Source organism: Rana temporaria, chromosome 1, assembly GCF_905171775.1.
Source record: "Rana temporaria chromosome 1, aRanTem1.1, whole genome shotgun sequence".
NCBI classification, from domain to species: domain Eukaryota; kingdom Metazoa; phylum Chordata; class Amphibia; order Anura; family Ranidae; genus Rana; species Rana temporaria.
The window spans coordinates 561,863,697-561,880,161 of NC_053489.1; the positions used below are offsets into that span (position 1 = coordinate 561,863,697).

Consider the following 16,465-nt stretch of genomic DNA (forward strand, 5'->3'; position numbering starts at 1 on the left):
CGTTTTAACGATCGAGTTAAAAAAAACGTTTTTTCTAGACCATTAAAAACGTCATTTTTTACAACCTGAAAAACGGTCATGTGTACGCAGCATTAGGAATAACTCACTTAAATCTGTCCAAACAAGAGTCTAGTAGACATCCCGGGTATGATAAAGTTTGAAAAACAAAATCATAAATTATAATATAATAAATAACTATAAAAAATTATCACAAATAATAATGTAATTATAATTTTAAATATTCAATAATGTAATCAAATCAAAAACCCTGAAATTTGCTCAGTTGCAGAATTGTCGCTGTCATTACTTTTATTGTTTGATGACGAATTTCCCCACAAATCGCTATCGCTCAATTCTGCAAGTGATTATAATTTATTATCGCTGTTTTCTAGCTGCTCTACAACCACTTTTGACATAAAGGGACACTTTTGGTTGCTATGGACAATCTACAGTTTGCAGGGAGAAAGAACAGTTTTTATTATATAAAAGTACATGCAGGACACTGGGCAGACCACTAGGGACAAGGGGGGTGTGTATTTTTTTTCATACAGTACTGTAATCTATAAGATTACATTATACTGTATGTATTGTGTGTATTTACTTTTTTGAATTTGGCGCCGATCTCCGCCCCCGTGCGTCGTAACGTCGCAGGGAACGGAGCTCGGCGGCACACGGCCACTGTGTGAATCGAGCGAGGAGACAGCTCGATCACACAACAGGGAGGCATCGCAGGATCCAGGGACAAGGTAAGTAATTCCCTGCCTGTGGACACTGCAAGGCGATCCTGAGTCTGACTCTGGGTTACCGCTCCACCCTGAGCCAGACTCGGGAATACCGCTGAGGGGGTTAAAGTGTCATTAAAACCAGACTATGAAAAACTCTCATTACATGTTCATACACACAAAGCCACTGAAGCATGTTTTTTGTAAAATATGACTGGTTGAGCCTGCCTTCAGCTGTCCCTCCCATCTTCTCTGTGTCCCCACTGCAGGTTGAGACTGTGTAGACCAATTGGTGTCCTCTATGGAGCATGCTCAATTTCAGTTCCCCTCTAAGCTCTTCATTCTTTCCTTAGAGGCACACATGTGGACATATACACAGAGGTAAATTACACTCTTCTTCCACCCCGTCCCTCCTCCATGTCCTCCTATTAACCACTTGACAACTGGGCACTTAAACACCCTTAATAACCAGACCAATTTTCAGCTTTTGGTGCTCTCACGTTTTGAATGACAATAACTCAGTCATACAACATTGTAACCAAATGAAATTTTTGTCCTTTTTTTCCCACAAATAGAGCTTTCTTTTGGTGGTATTTGATCACCTCTGCGTTTTTTTTTTTTTTCGCTATTAATGAAAAAAGAACGAAAATTTTGTAAAAAAATGAATTTTTCTTCATTTCTATCATATCATTTTGTAAAAAAGTAATTTTTCCTCATACATTTGGCCTAAAATGCATACTGCTACATATTTTTGGTAAAAAAAAAAAAAAAATTTGGATATTATTTAGTCTGGGTGAAAGTTATAGGGTCTACAAGCTATGGTACCAATTTCTGAAAATTGAACAATTTGATCACACCTGAAGTACTGACAGCTTCTCTCATTTCTTGAGACCCTAACAAGCCAATAAAGTACAAATACCCCCCAAATGACCCCTTTTTGGAAAGTAGACATTCCAAGGTAGTTAGTAAGAGTCATAGTTAGTTTTTTGAAGTTGTCATTTGTTCCCACAATTCTTTGCAAAATTAAGATTTTTTTTTTTTTTTTTCATACCAATATTGTCATTATAACAGGTTATTTCTCTCACATGGCATGTATATTCCACAAATGACACCCCAAAATATATTCTGCTGCTCCTCCTGAGTATGGCGATACCACATGTGTGAGACTTTTACACAGCGTGGCCACATACAGAGGCCCAACACCGAAGTAGCAACTTCAAGCATTCTAGGAGCATAAATTACACATCTAATCTCTCAACCACCTATTACACTTTTGAAGGCCCTGGAGCACCAGGACAATAGAAACGCCCACAAAGTGACCCCATTTTGGAAAGCTAACACCCCAACGTATAATCTATGAGGCATAATGAGTCTTTTGAACAGTTCATTTTTTTCCAGATGTTCTTGGAAAATGTGGAAAAAAAATAAAAACGCATTTTTTTTTACAGAAAGTTGTCCATTTATAGGATATTTCCAACACATAGCATGTACATAGAAAAAATTACACCCCAAAATATATTCTGCTGCTCCTCCTGAGTATGGCGATACCACATGTGTGAGACTTTTACACAGCGTGGCCACATACAGAGGCCCAACACCGAAGTAGCAACTTCAAGCATTCTAGGAGCATAAATTACACATCTAATCGCTCAACCACCTATTACACTTTTGAAGGCCCTGGAGCACCAGGACAATAGAAACGCCCACAAAGTGACCCCATTTTGGAAAGCTAACACCCCAACGTATAATCTATGAGGCATAGTGAGTCTTTTGAACAGTTCATTTTTTTCCAGATGTTCTTGGAAAATGTGGAAAAAAATAAAAACGCATTTTTTTTTACAGAAAGTTGTCCATTTATAGGATATTTCCAACACATAGCATGTACATAGAAAAAATTACACCCCAAAAAATATTCTGCTGCTCCACCTGAGTATGGCGATACCACATGTGTGAGACTTTTACACAGCGTGGCCACATACAGAGGCCCAACACCGAAGTAGCAACTTCAAGCATTCTAGGAGCATAAATTACACATCTAATCTCTCAACCACCTATTACACTTTTGAAGGCCCTGGAGCACCAGGACAATGGAAACGCCCACAAAGTGACCCCATTTTGGAAAGCTAACACCCCAACGTATAATCTATGAGGCATAATGAGTCTTTTGAACAGTTCATTTTTTTCCAGATGTTCTTGGAAAATGTGGAAAAAAATAAAAACGCATTTTTTTTTACAGAAAGTTGTCCATTTATAGGATATTTCCAACACATAGCATGTACATAGAAAAAATTACACCCCAAAATATATTCTGCTGCTCCTCCTGAGTATGGCGATACCACATGTGTGAGACTTTTACACAGCGTGGCCACATACAGAGGCCCAACATCCAAGAAGCACCATCAGGTGTTCTAGGGACATAAATTACACATCCAATTTCCTTACAATCTATCACATTTTTGAAGGGCCTTCATATTTCTAACACAGCATGTACATACCAAGAATTACACCCTAAAATACATTCTGCTGAGTAATGGGTAAAAAAAAAAAGAAGATTACCTGTGGTTTTAGTAGTGCAATTGTCCACAGAAGGAGAGCCCCGATCCAGGCAGCAGGCAGGGACGTGGTCACTGGTCAGCGACAGTGAATGGAATTGTCCAGGCAGCAGGCAGCAGGCAGGAATATTGTCCATAGTCAGGCAAAATATTCGTCCTGGTAGGAACATGGTCCAAGTAGCGGGCCATGGGTAGGGGAATGGGGACAGGGGTAGAGGCTTCTCCCACCCAAATCTCTTTGAAGCCTCCGGGCAACCAGACCCTAATCCGGGAATGAGAAAACTAAAAAATTTGTTTTTTCATCCAGAAAAACAATTCTGGAGCCCCTCACATATGTGAGACCCCTGTGTTCCCACTAGTATAGCAGGGTAAAAGATCAATCCAAGGGGCAGGCAAAAAACGTGGTCAAACAGTCCAGGGTCAGTTCCAGAGCAGGCAGATGTAGGTACAGTTTAGGGTTAGGCAAAAGAGTGGTCGTATAACAAGCCAGGGTCAGTTCCAGAGAAGGCAGAGGTATGTTTAGGGTTAGGCAAAAGAGTGGTCGTATAACAGGCCATGGTCGATTCCGGAGAAGGCAGAGGTATGAGTGCAGTGGCATAAGGGGTGTGGGGGGAAATTACAGGAAATTAGAATTGCGTTTACCATACGTCCCTAATAATGAAGAAACGTATGGTAACGGCGGAAACATGTTCCAATACAGAGGCCTGGTTGGGAAGGACAATCGGGACAGTAATACACAGTGTCTTTTCGAATTCCTCTTCTGGAGCACACCCGGCAACTCTTCTGATTTCTGTGGCCTGTTTCAGGGGAGGGGGTTTTCTCAGGAAAGTGACGCTCGTGGAGTCTGCTCACAGAATCAGAGCGAATATTTTCCGGTGGGTTTTCAGGGTACAAAAGGGCGGTGATGACTTCTTCTTGATAGTCCAGATATGATACGGGGTTCTCTGATGACTTTTTGTAGATTACATAGGAGTTATAAAAGGCCAAACTAAAAAAATAAATGGACACTTTCTTGTACCAGTGGCGGGATTTTCTTGTGGGCAGGTAGGGTTCTATCATCTGGTCATTGAAGTCCACTCCCCCCATGAACAAATTATAGTCATAGATGCACTTTGGTTTTTGGATTGGGCCGGTTCTTTGGGGGACTTCCACGCAGGTGTCGTCGTGGATTGATGTAAGCATGTGGACGTTCCGTTTGTCCCTCCACCTGACAGCCAATATCTCCTGGTTCCTCAATGCTGCAGACTCCCCTCGTCTGAGCTTTTGATCCACCAGTTTTTGCGGGAAGCCTTTCCTGTTGGGTCTTATTGTGCCACATGCTGGGGTATTCCGAAGGTAAAGACAGCGAAACAGGGGCAAGCTGGTGTAGAAATTATCCACATAAAGGTGGTATCCCTTTCCAAAGAGTGGATACATCAGATTCCAGACCACTTTTCCGCTGACTCCCATATACTCTGGACATTCAGGGGGATGCAGTTGGGAGTCCTTCCCTTCATACACCATGAATGAGTAGAGGTACCCTGTGGCTCTGTCGCAAAGCTTGTACATTTTGACCCCATATCCGGCCCTTTTGCTGGGGATGAACTGCTTGATGCCCAGCCTGCCTGAGAATTTGACAAGGGACTCGTCCACAGATATGTTCTGTTCAGGGGTATATAATTGGGGAAATCGTTGAGCGAAAAAATTTAGAAGTGGCCTAATTTTATATAGCTTGTCAAAAGCAGGGTCATTTCGGGGAGGGCACTGGGCGTTATCGTTAAAGTGGAGGAACCGCATAATTATTAAATATCGGGATCTTGGCATAAGGGAGGAGAAGAGTGGCATGTGGTGAATGGGTTTGGTGGACCAGTAGGAGTACAATTGTTTTTTTTTTGAAAGTGCCATAGTAAAGGTTAGGCCTAAGAACATTTTAAATTCGTCCACGGTTAGTTCTCTCCACTCAAAGGGGCGGGCATATCTGGAACCAGGGTTACTTCTTATGTACTGTTGTGCGTAGAGATTGCACTGGGCCACAATGAAGGATAGCAAATCTTCGGTGAAAAGTAAATTAAAAAAATTAAGCATTGAAAAGTTTTCGGTGTTCACCTGGACACCTGGCTGGGCAGTGAAAGGGGGGATATTTGCTGCTCCGGAATTAGGGGGAAGCCACAGGTGGTTTTGAAGGCCATAGGGAAGGCTGGCATGGCCCCTTTGTTGCAGTGGCACAGCGCTTGAGGCGGACGGCACAGCGCTTGAGGCGGACGGCACAGCGCTTGAGGCGGACGGCACAGCGCTTGAGGCGGACGGCACACCGCTTGAGGCGGACGGCACATCGCTTGAGGCGGACGGCACATCGCTTGAGGTGGACGGCCCTGCGCGTCTGGGAGTAGGCCGCTTCTCCACGCCAGCACCCCTTCTTTTCCTGGGCCCACGTTCCTCTTCAGATTCTGAATCCGACCCACTGTCTATAACGGGTTCATAGGCCGAATCCGAATCGGACAGAGACTCCTCGCTGCTCTCATCGCTCATGGCAAGTAGAAGATGTACGGCCTGCTCACCGGTAAAGATTTTTTTTGCCATACTGGTGGCTGGTGAGGCTGTACTGCAGAGAACTGTGGTGGCACTGATGGACACAGGTGGGCACTTATGTGCACTGTTATGGCACGGGTGTGGCTCTGGTGGGCACAGGTGGCTCTGGTGGGCACAGGTGGCTCTGGTGGGCACAGGTGGCTCTGGTGGCTCTGGTGGGGCTCTGGTGTGCACTGATTAGCAGAAGGCGGCACTTATGTGCACTGTAGTGGCACGGGTGTGGCTCTGGTGGGCACAGGTGGCTCTGGTGGGCACAGGTGGCTCTGGTGGGCACAGGTGGCTCTGGTGGGCACAGGTGGCTCTGGTGGCTCTGGTGGGGCTCTGGTGTGCAATGATTAGCAGAAGGCGGCACTTATGTGCACTTTAGTGGCACGGGTGTGGCTCTGGTGGGCACAGGTGGCTCTGGTGGGCACAGGTGGCTCTGGTGGGCACAGGTGGCTCTGGTGGCTCTGGTGTGCACTGATTAGCAGAAGGCGGCACTTATGTGCACTGTAGTGGCACGGGTGTGGCTCTGGTGGGCACAGGTGGCTCTGGTGGGCACAGGCAGCACTGGTGGGCACAGGCAGCACTGGTGGGCACAGGCGGCACTGGTGGGCACAGGCGGCCCTGGTGGCACTGGTGGGCGCAGGCGGCACTGGTGGGCGCAGGCGGCACTGGTGGGCGCAGACGGCACTGGTGGGCGCAGGCGGCACTGGTGGGCACAGGCAGCACTGGTACGGCACTGTTTTGGCACTGGTATAGGACTGTTGTGGCTCTGGTGGCACTGGTGCGGCTCTGGTGACACTGGTGTGGCTTCGGTGACACTGGTGCGGCTCTGGTGTGGCACAGGTGGCACAGATGTGGCACTACTGGGCACAGATGTGGCACTATGGACACAGATGTGGCACTGATGTGGCACTTTAGGCACAGATGTGGCACTGATGTGGCACTATGGGCACAGATTTGGCACTGATGTGGCAATATGGGCACAGATTTGGCACTATGGGGCAATATGGGCACAGATGGGCACTATGGGGCACTGGTATGGCTTGCAAAACTCACAGTTTATCTCCTCTTCTCTCTCGCTGATACTGTGTGAGGAGAGGAGAGGAGATAAACTTTCTCTGACCTTGTTGTGTTTACATTGTGATCGCGCCGTCATTGGACGGCGCGATCACATGGAAAAAGACCACTGTTACTGGTCAATTTCCCTGATCTGTGTAGCGCCGGGTCTCATAGACCCGGTGCGCACAGAATCTTCTGTGTGCGCGCCCGAGGCGGCGCGCATTGCTGCTTCTGCGGGGCGCCGTTAATTAACGGCAACCCCCAGTTAAGCAACCACCTTGCCGCCGTTATATGACGGCGGCTGGTGGTTAAGTGGTTAATAAACACTATGGGGCGAGATATATTATGCTGATTGATTACATTCACTAAGAAACTCATAAAAAAATCTTTGTTTTAATATAAATCATAAATCAGCATTAAATATATCAAATGTAACTGCTAATATCTGTAAAAAAAAGAGCCTTGGATGCAGATGCTGTCTGAACAAAATGAAAGCTAGTGTCAGTCATCTCTGACTCCGCCTACACCATATTGGTGCACAAAAAAAAAAATACACATTTAATGTTCAATATAGATTTATAAGGAGCTGTAAAACAGTTATTAGATATTTATAATTTAATTTGAATTGCTCTTCTTAAACAGATCTTTTTTTTGTCTTATGATCGGCACAGCACCAATCAGGCCTGCCAGACACAGACTCACATTGTAGAGGGAATACATCAGTAGAGTAAAAGACAGTGGCAGCTTGTGTGTTTTTGTTTGGGGGGCGGCAAACAAATAATCCCCCCCCCCCCCGCGGCACCTGAAAGCCCTCCCCTCCACTCACTGTCTGCCGGTCAGTCCACTTACCCCATTTAGGCAGCGGGCAGCGTGGGGGATCAGGCAGCGTCGGACATCAAGGAGCGGTGGGGATTAGGGCATCAGGTAGCGGCTTCTGTGTCTTCTCCTCCCTCCTCCTCGCTGCTCCTCCCCTCATCCTAGGCATCCAATGGAATCACCTGTCCTTTCAGCCAGCCAATCAGGTGATGGGTGTCAGACCTGCTTCCCGATTGGCCGGGAGGAGGATCAGTGTTGCAACAGCGAATATTCAAGCCCACCCTAGTTTGAAGCCTATTAGACTCTGGATCTAATCAGGTGCTTCAAAAAAACACCCCCGTCGCTGTAATTCAGGTGCCCGGTGTTCTGAAAGGCAGAGATGGATAGAGCATCGCTAGAAGGTGAAGGGGATGGTAAAATAATACAGTACCATGATAAATATGATTTATGGGAATTAACACTTCTCTGTTTAATATCACTTTAACCACTTCAATACAGGACACTTCCCCCCTTCCTGCCCAGGCCAGTTTTCAGCTTTCAGCGCTGTCGCATTTTAAATGACAATTGAGCAGTCATGCAACACTGTACCCAAACTACATTTTTTATGATTATGTTCCCACAAATAGAGCTTTCTTTTGGTGGTATTTGATCACCGCTGGGGTTTTTATTTTTTGCTAAACAAATAAAAAATTGAAAAAATTTAAGTTTCTTTGTTTCTGTTATAACATTTTGTAAATAAGTACGTTTTCTCCTTCACTGATGGGCACTGATGAGGCTGCACTGATGGGCACTGATGAGGTGGCACTGATAAGGTGGCACTGATGATGAGGCACTAATATGCAGCAATGATAGGCGACACTGATGGTCACTGATAGGTGGCACTGATGGGCATTGATAGGCGGCACTGATGGGCACTTATAGGTGACACTGATAGGCAGCACTGATGAGGAGGCACTGGCAGGCATTACCGATGGGCACTGATTTTCATCTATAATGGGCACTGACTGGCACATGGGTGCTGATGGAGGTCATGGGTGGACATCCCTGATGGGCATTCTTGTTGGGTCTGCACTGATAATTAAGCAGCGCAGACCCCCTTGTCAGGAGAACAGCCGATCGCCTTCCCTCTAATCGCGTCTGTCAATGCGAGTGACAGACGCATTGGAGTGAGAGGAGAGGCTCTTTACAGGCACTATGCAGGCGCTATTTTTGATTTTTGAATACAAAACACAGCAGAATTTATAATTTTAACAAATTGATCTATGAAATAAAACCTAAAAAAAAACCCAAGAAAACAGCACACAAAATGGAAAATACTGCATGCAGTAGTAAATTAACCTTTAGATTCTATTCATACGGATTTTAAAGCGCTGGTAGAATTTGAGATGAAACAGTATACACTGCTAGGTGGTATGTCTTTTCACAGCCCTACACCCAGCTTTTTAATGATAAGTTACGATGCGCATAATGTTACAGCCGGTAACATGTAATTATCCAGTACCTGAAAATGTGCCACATTAGCAATGTGTAGTGTAATATATAACATATTATTAGTGCCTAGATTGTGCAATATAGGGTAGTATATTCTTATGCATCGTTTCCCCCGACGGGAAAACTGCAAGGAGAGCTTTTGGCAGGGAATCCCGGCCGTGTGTATGCTCCTCAGGCCTCGTACACACGACAGAGTTTCTCGGCAGAATTCACCGAGAAACTCGGTCAAAACCCGGATTCTGCCGAGAAACTCTGTCGTCTGTACAGTTTTGGCTCGATGGAGCCGCCGAGGAACTTGACGAGAAAATAGAGAACATGTTCTCTATTTTCTCGTTGTCCGCGTTGTTCTATGGGAGAAGGCGGCCCGCCGAGCTCCTCGGCGGCTTCATCCCAAAACTCGACGAGGAACTCGACGTGCCAAGCACGTCGAGTTCCTCTGTCGTGTGTACGGGGCCTCACAGTTTTTCCAAAGGGAAAACTGCCCAAAAACCGCCGGACAAAAAAAAAAAAAGAGAACCAGCTCTATTTTTTCATGCCGGTTTCCTGGCGGACTTTTTCCTGGCAGTTTTCCCATGGGAAAAACTGCAATGGAGCATACACACTGCCTGGATTCCCGACCCAAGCTCTCATTGGAGTTTTCCCTATGGGAAAACCTCTCGTGTGTACGGGGGAAAAGTTACAGAGCAGGCTTTCGGTTTTCCCCCCAGGATTTCCAACCGATCTTTTCCCGTCTGGAATGCCGGTCGTGTGTACGAGGCATAAGTCTCAATTCTAGTATGTCAGTAGTACTGGTAAAGTAAATTACAGTATTTCATTCAGTTACATAGTATATGCTCATTCATTACAAAACTTGTCATACCCCCCAAAAACTGTTCCAGTGGCACCAAGAGAGACTCATGTTGGCCCTAAATGTAATGCTTGTCCTGCTGATCTGATACACATGTTGTGGTGGTGCGCCAAACTCCAAAAGGTACCGATGAAATATTATACACATTATACACTAATGTATTTCAGGTTTTAAACCCTTTAAATCCATGTATATTTCTTTTGGGCTTACTTGAAATATACAGTATGTCCTCATCATCAGGCTGCTGTTCTTGACATATAAAATAATTGCCCAAAAGTGGCTATCCTCCTTGAGAACGCAAGTTAATTTTACCCTTTCCAGGAAATAAATAGTTTTTTTTTTTTTAGCATAGGGGTTGCCCTCATAAGTTTAGAAAACCTTGGGACCCATGGTTATCAGTTCCTGGTCTAGCGTCTATCTCAAACAATACTACAATACTCTCTGAACCAAGGTAATCAATAAACATCAAACAAAAGACAGTCACATTAGGGTGTTGATTTACTAAAACTGGAGAATGAAAAATCCGGTGCAGCTGTGCATAAAAACCAATCAGCTTCCAGGTTTTAGGACCAATTCACACTGGTCCGACATGCACTCCAACTTCGAGAAGTCGCATGTCAAAATCAATGGTTCCCTATAAGAGCCATATTAACTGGCCTGACTGGTGTCAGTCCGAGTATGAAAAAGATTCCTGCACTAATTTGGTCTGACTTGGGCTCGAATTCAGCCCATTGATTTGAATGGAAGTCGCATCCAAGTCGGATCATCATCTTTACCGATCCGACCATGCTCTGAAGATCTTTAAGGGGAACCCCATGCCAAATTTTTCTTGTAAATGGAGTGGGGTCCCTCACAAGACCATACCAGACCCTTCAGTCTAGTATTGGTTTTGAGGAGAAACCCCACCGCAATCACAATGTCTTATTTCTCTGTTTCCTCCACCAATGTCTTCTTTCTCCGGTTCCTCCACCAATGTCTTTCTCTGGTTCCTCCACCAATGTCTTCTTTCTCTGCTTCCTTCGCCGATGTCTTCTTTCTCTGGTTCCTCCACCAATGTCTTCTTTCTCCGGTTCCTCCACCAATGTCTTCTTTCTCCGGTTCCTCCACCAATGTCTTCTTTCTCTGCTTCCTTCGCTGATGTCTTCTTTCTCTGGTTCTTCCACCAATGTCTTCTTCCTCTGCCGCTGACAATAAAAGAATACACTCCTCCGCCGCTGGCTCCCGCCGCTGTGTCACAACCTTTCCTGCCCTGCTGGGCTGCATCCTCGGATAAGGGTCTGGTATGGATTTTTGGGGGGCTCATACCATATTTTTTTTTTATAAATTTGTTCTGAGGTTTCATCCATTCCAGAAACAAAGGAAGGGTTTTGATTGGTCAAAGGACTAGTTGCAATCATTTTAAAGTTGGATCAAAATCAGATCCCGTCCATTGAAAGTGGTTGTAAACCCATTATAACAACTTTATGCTACATATGCTACAGGTAAGCCTATATTAAGGCTTACCTGTAGCTACCCTGGATATCTCCTAAACCTGCACAGTTTAGGAGATATCCCCCTGTGTCTGCATGTGCCAAAGTGATCGGCATATGCGCACTGAAGCAATGGCACGTTGTGCTATTGCTTCAGTTAGATGTGCCGTTACCGGCGGCTCCCACGCGCATGTGCGGAAGTGATGCCATCGTGGCTCCGGCTAATCGCAGCGCAGGAGCCGAGATACCCAGAAGTAAGCTCCGGGAGAGATGTCCGCGGCCGGAGGGGGGGGGGGGTCGAGGACAGCTGCGGGGGCTTTGATCTGAGGTAAGTAATACATAATGAGCTAGTATGCTATGCATTATGCTATACTATGCTCATTATGACTTTGTCTTGCAGGTTTTTTTTTTTTTTTTAAGGGTTTACAACCACTTGAAGTCCCATGGAAGTCAGAAGTGAAGTCGCAGGGTAAAGTGCGAACATAGCTTTACTATCAAAGCTTATTTAAACAAGTTAAAAGTTGATTGGTTACCTGATTTTGCACTCTCCAGTCTTAGCAAATAAAACCCGAAGATGTCAAACTAATTTCTAGTTACAAGTAATTCTTTATTTTTTACGCATATATATTAATACCTAACTGCATTTGTTTTTTCCCCAAGACAAATTGAACTCTAGTTCTGTTTGTTGCTTACGTGTAGCTCAGAATACTCACACATATGATAAAGAGTTGTACAGATTTTTTCCCCTGTTAATCACTATGTTGATTATTGTTAATTACTAATGTCCTACCAATATAACCCACCTCTAGCTCTACTGTACTGACAAAAAGAAGGATTTGAGATTCATGATTTTGTATTAGTTTATTTGTTCTGATTAAAGAGATTACACAGCGCCTACACTTATTTTGCATGACAGTTAAGACGGGTTATAATATTCCTACATTAATGCATTTAAATTACTCAGGTCACATCTATGCTGCTTCTACTTCAATTCGCCCACAATTTGCATTACCATACTTGACTTATGTCCCGAAAACACAAAGTAAATGGTTGTTTTTATAAGCTGGTTGCCTTGGTAGCCTTGCTCATTTTTCTACAATACAAACTGACTAAATCAGTCAACAACAAAACTTTTTTTCCTTTACAATACCTTGTTTTATTCATAGAACATGCTCCTTGGTATATTAACATTAGCATTGTGCAGACATTATCTATTCATCCACTAGAGGGAGTCATGGACAATAATCAACATTGCTAGACTTCAAAGAAAAGCTGTCATGACAGAAACAGGAGCTGACTGTCTGTTACTTGCTACAAGGGAACTTGTTAATTATATAGATACAGTATATATCGGACTAAAAGAGTAATCAAAAAGATATATTGTATTATTCCTGTGAACCGGCAAGTAAAGTTTTAAACTCCATTTCATATTCACATGCTTTGTATTCCACTAAAAAAGCCTGTTTATAGAACTCAATAACTCAAGCAGAAACTTACAAACATAGTAGCTAAGAAAGAGTGGCTGTGTCAGAGGAGTAAGAAACTGCAGCAACTCAACCCTTACGGCGTGTTTAGACTTGCGGTTGGAGGGTGGTAAAAGAATGCAGTTGAACCAGGTTTTTAGCACTTTAGCACTTCACAACCCCCACCCCAAACCGCAAAGGTAAAATCTAGCTCCTCGTGGGCGATATAATGATAAAATATGATGGCTGGGCCTGAACAGACCAACCATCATTCTATTTTGTGTAACCCTTATGACGTAGCATCAACGACACACTCCTGTCCTGTACAATAATTAACTCTGTCCATATCTGCCATTAGTTAGTGTAAGTTTAAAGTATATGTGAACCCTTACCTTGTAAACCAACCCATTTCGTTTACAATAGAAATGAAAGGCAAAACACTTGTGCATACTGTATATGTATATAACACAGGGACATGCGGTGAAATCAGTGGCTGGTGAGGCACTGGTTAGTATCAGAGCCAGATACACACAGGTTACATACGCCACGATCGTTAGAGCAATCATTTTAGCACTAGACCTCCTCTGTAACTCTAAACATGTAATCTGTAAAAAAAAATGTAAAACGTCGCCTATGGAGATTTTTAAGTACTGAAGTTTGGCACCATTCCACGAGTCTCCTGATTGGCTAACTGGCTTTAATGGACAGCAGTGGGAGCCAATGGTGCCACTCAGTGGCAGTGCGTCCATCAGTGGCTGTGTTTGATGGGCACAGTGGCTGCGTTTGATGGGCACAGTGGCTGCGTTTGATGGGCACATAGTGGCGGCATTTGATGGGTACATAGTGGCGGCATTTGATGGGCACATAGTAGCGCCATTTGATGGCACAGTGGCTGCAATTGATGGCACAGTGACTGCAATTGATGGAACAGTGAGGCTGCAATTGATGGCACAGCGAGGCTGCAATTGATGGCACAGTGAGGCTGCAATTGATCAGCACAGCGAGGCTGCAATTGATGAGTGCAGCGAGGCTGAAATTGATGAGCGCAGCGAGGCTGCAATTGCTGAGGACAGCGAGGCTGCAATTGATGAGCACAGCGAGGCTGCAAATGATGAGCACAGCGAGGCTGCAATTGATGAGCACAGTGAGGCTGCAATTGATGTTTTTTTTTTAGAATCTTTCATTTTGGTTGCCCCCCCCCCCCCCCCCCAAAAAAAACTTTGAGCACCAGCCACCACTGGCGCCACTGCTGTGTCTCAGTCTATCAGGAGAGAGAGACTCAGACGCCCGAGGCACTCATGCACATCGCTGGATCAAAATGCGGCTCAGGTAAATATCAGGGGGGGCTGAGGGGGGCTTCTACAAACAGGTTTTTTATCTTAATGCATAGACTGCATTAAGATGAAAAACCCTCTGCCTTTACAGCCACTTTTAGATGAATTTGTAAGCTGCAATATAATAAAAGTTTGCTTTTGGGTTTAATACAGCTTTAAATTGTGGTATTTGATTGTATAATGTACGGTAATACCGTTATTACCAATATTTGACAATATTTTTTTAATGCACTGTGGGGCTCTCTAATGAAAATAGTAATATAGACCTACAAACCAGAAGTTAGCTTTTATTTTCCAGCCTACACAGGAAAATGAACTAAATGATTTGATTGGTTGTTGTCTGGATGACAGCTCAAGTTTTATATATAAAAGTTCAATAAAAAAAAAAAAATTAAAAAATGGTCACAGAATCGTCCCAAAGTTCTAATAGATAATTTTCACTTGTGTACCGTCTAACAGTAATTTATCATGTATCATGGTGGCCAATCACTTTGTATGTAAAAATGCCATGCTATTACCAAAGTGTCTATCCTGCATTATTAGTTCCCAAAATACTTTTTGTCACAGGTGACACAGACAGCGTTTAGTGCTTACATACTGTTTGTAGTGAAACCCGGCACATGAACATCATGACCCTTGACCTGGTGAAATGTAATTTCCAGGCTATTTTCATACAGTTTACTACTGTTGATGGCTTGGGTGATAGACTGCAAAGCCAGCAATAATTAAAAGCCTTTCACTTTATTGGCTGACAAAAACATTTTAACAATTTGATTATTTTGTATACAGTATATGATTTGCAATTCAGATACACATCTCCTCAACCTATCTTACCATATACCAACTGTGGCTCCATTTTCACTCAATCCTTTTCACTTCTCTCAATCTTTTCTCCTCATGATCAATTCTGAATTTTTACCCACATTTCTGCTTACTGTCAGCATAAAAGTCAAATCTATTTATATGACTTTTTCATTCCAAATCCCTAAACCTACTGCCTGTGAATCTGACATTCTGGTACTCGTGTCTCTCATTATTTATTGGCTTCACATGCTTCCTCTGTTGTCATGCCCAGAACCTCACAAAGCTAAAAGGCTCAATACTCATCTACTAGCTGCAGATGGCAAACTGCCATATATCTTTCTCCAGATCTTATGCAGTGTGGGTAGGGTGACCATGTGTCCCGGATTGCCCGGGACAGTCCCACATTTTGCAGGTCTGTCCCGGGCACATTCATTCCAGGACAATAGAGTGTCCCGGAATGAAACTGAAACAGCCACCCCCCCCCAGCCAAACGAATGCCGCCAAAAATGGCCACCACATCACCACTTTACTCACTGACAGTACTTGTCCTGGCCGGGAATGCCTGGAGGAGCACAATCCCCGCCCCCCTGCTTGTGATTGGAGAAATCATAAATCCCGCCTTTTGTGTCCAATCACTGTGCTGTGATTCGTTACAGCAGAAGCTAATTTTTGGGAAGGGGGGTGTCCCTGAATGGTAGTTTGGAAATGTGGTCACCCTAAGTGTGGGGGGCCAAGTACTTTATTCAAAGAAAGTAATCAGATCTGGTAAATGACTTGCCCCAAATTCTCTTGGGCTCTCAGCATCTTATCACACCTTGACCAAATCTAAACGTTCAATCTTGTTCCCCCTGTTAACTAGGGTTGCACCGATACTAAGCATTTGCACAAGTGTCAGTACTCGGGCAAATGCTCCGATACTGGCTGAAACCCTTACTTTCAGGCTTGGATCTTTCAGCTGACAGTGGGATTCCCCCACTGACAGCTAAAATGTAAAAAAAAATAGGAAATCCGGCAATTATTGTTTTTAAGCAGCGGGGCCGCCATGTCCTTAACAACCGATTCAGCTGTCAGTGGGGTTACCCTGTTGACAGCTGAAGCGTAAATAAAGTCCCTTTCAACTAGAACGGTCAAAAATAAATAAATAAAATCAGGACAATGTTTATGAACAACATTTAATATTATTTGTACACCTTTAATATTACTTTATACGTTTTTCATTCAAAAAAGCGCAAAATGTAAAAATAAATAATTTCATTTTTAAATAACTTTTCAATGCTTTGTACCACTGTTGACAGCTGAAGTGTAAACAAAACAGTTGTGGTAGGTACCGGTAATTGGTATCGGCGAGTACTAAA

At 44.0% G+C, this 16,465-nt stretch overlaps 1 protein-coding gene across 1 annotated transcript in view; it reads right to left on the reverse strand.

Moving 5' to 3' along the window:
* Nucleotides 1-16,465, reverse strand: part of LOC120921611 (EF-hand calcium-binding domain-containing protein 6-like) — a 164,748-nt gene that overhangs the window by 135,777 nt on the left and 12,506 nt on the right. The window lies entirely within an intron of this gene.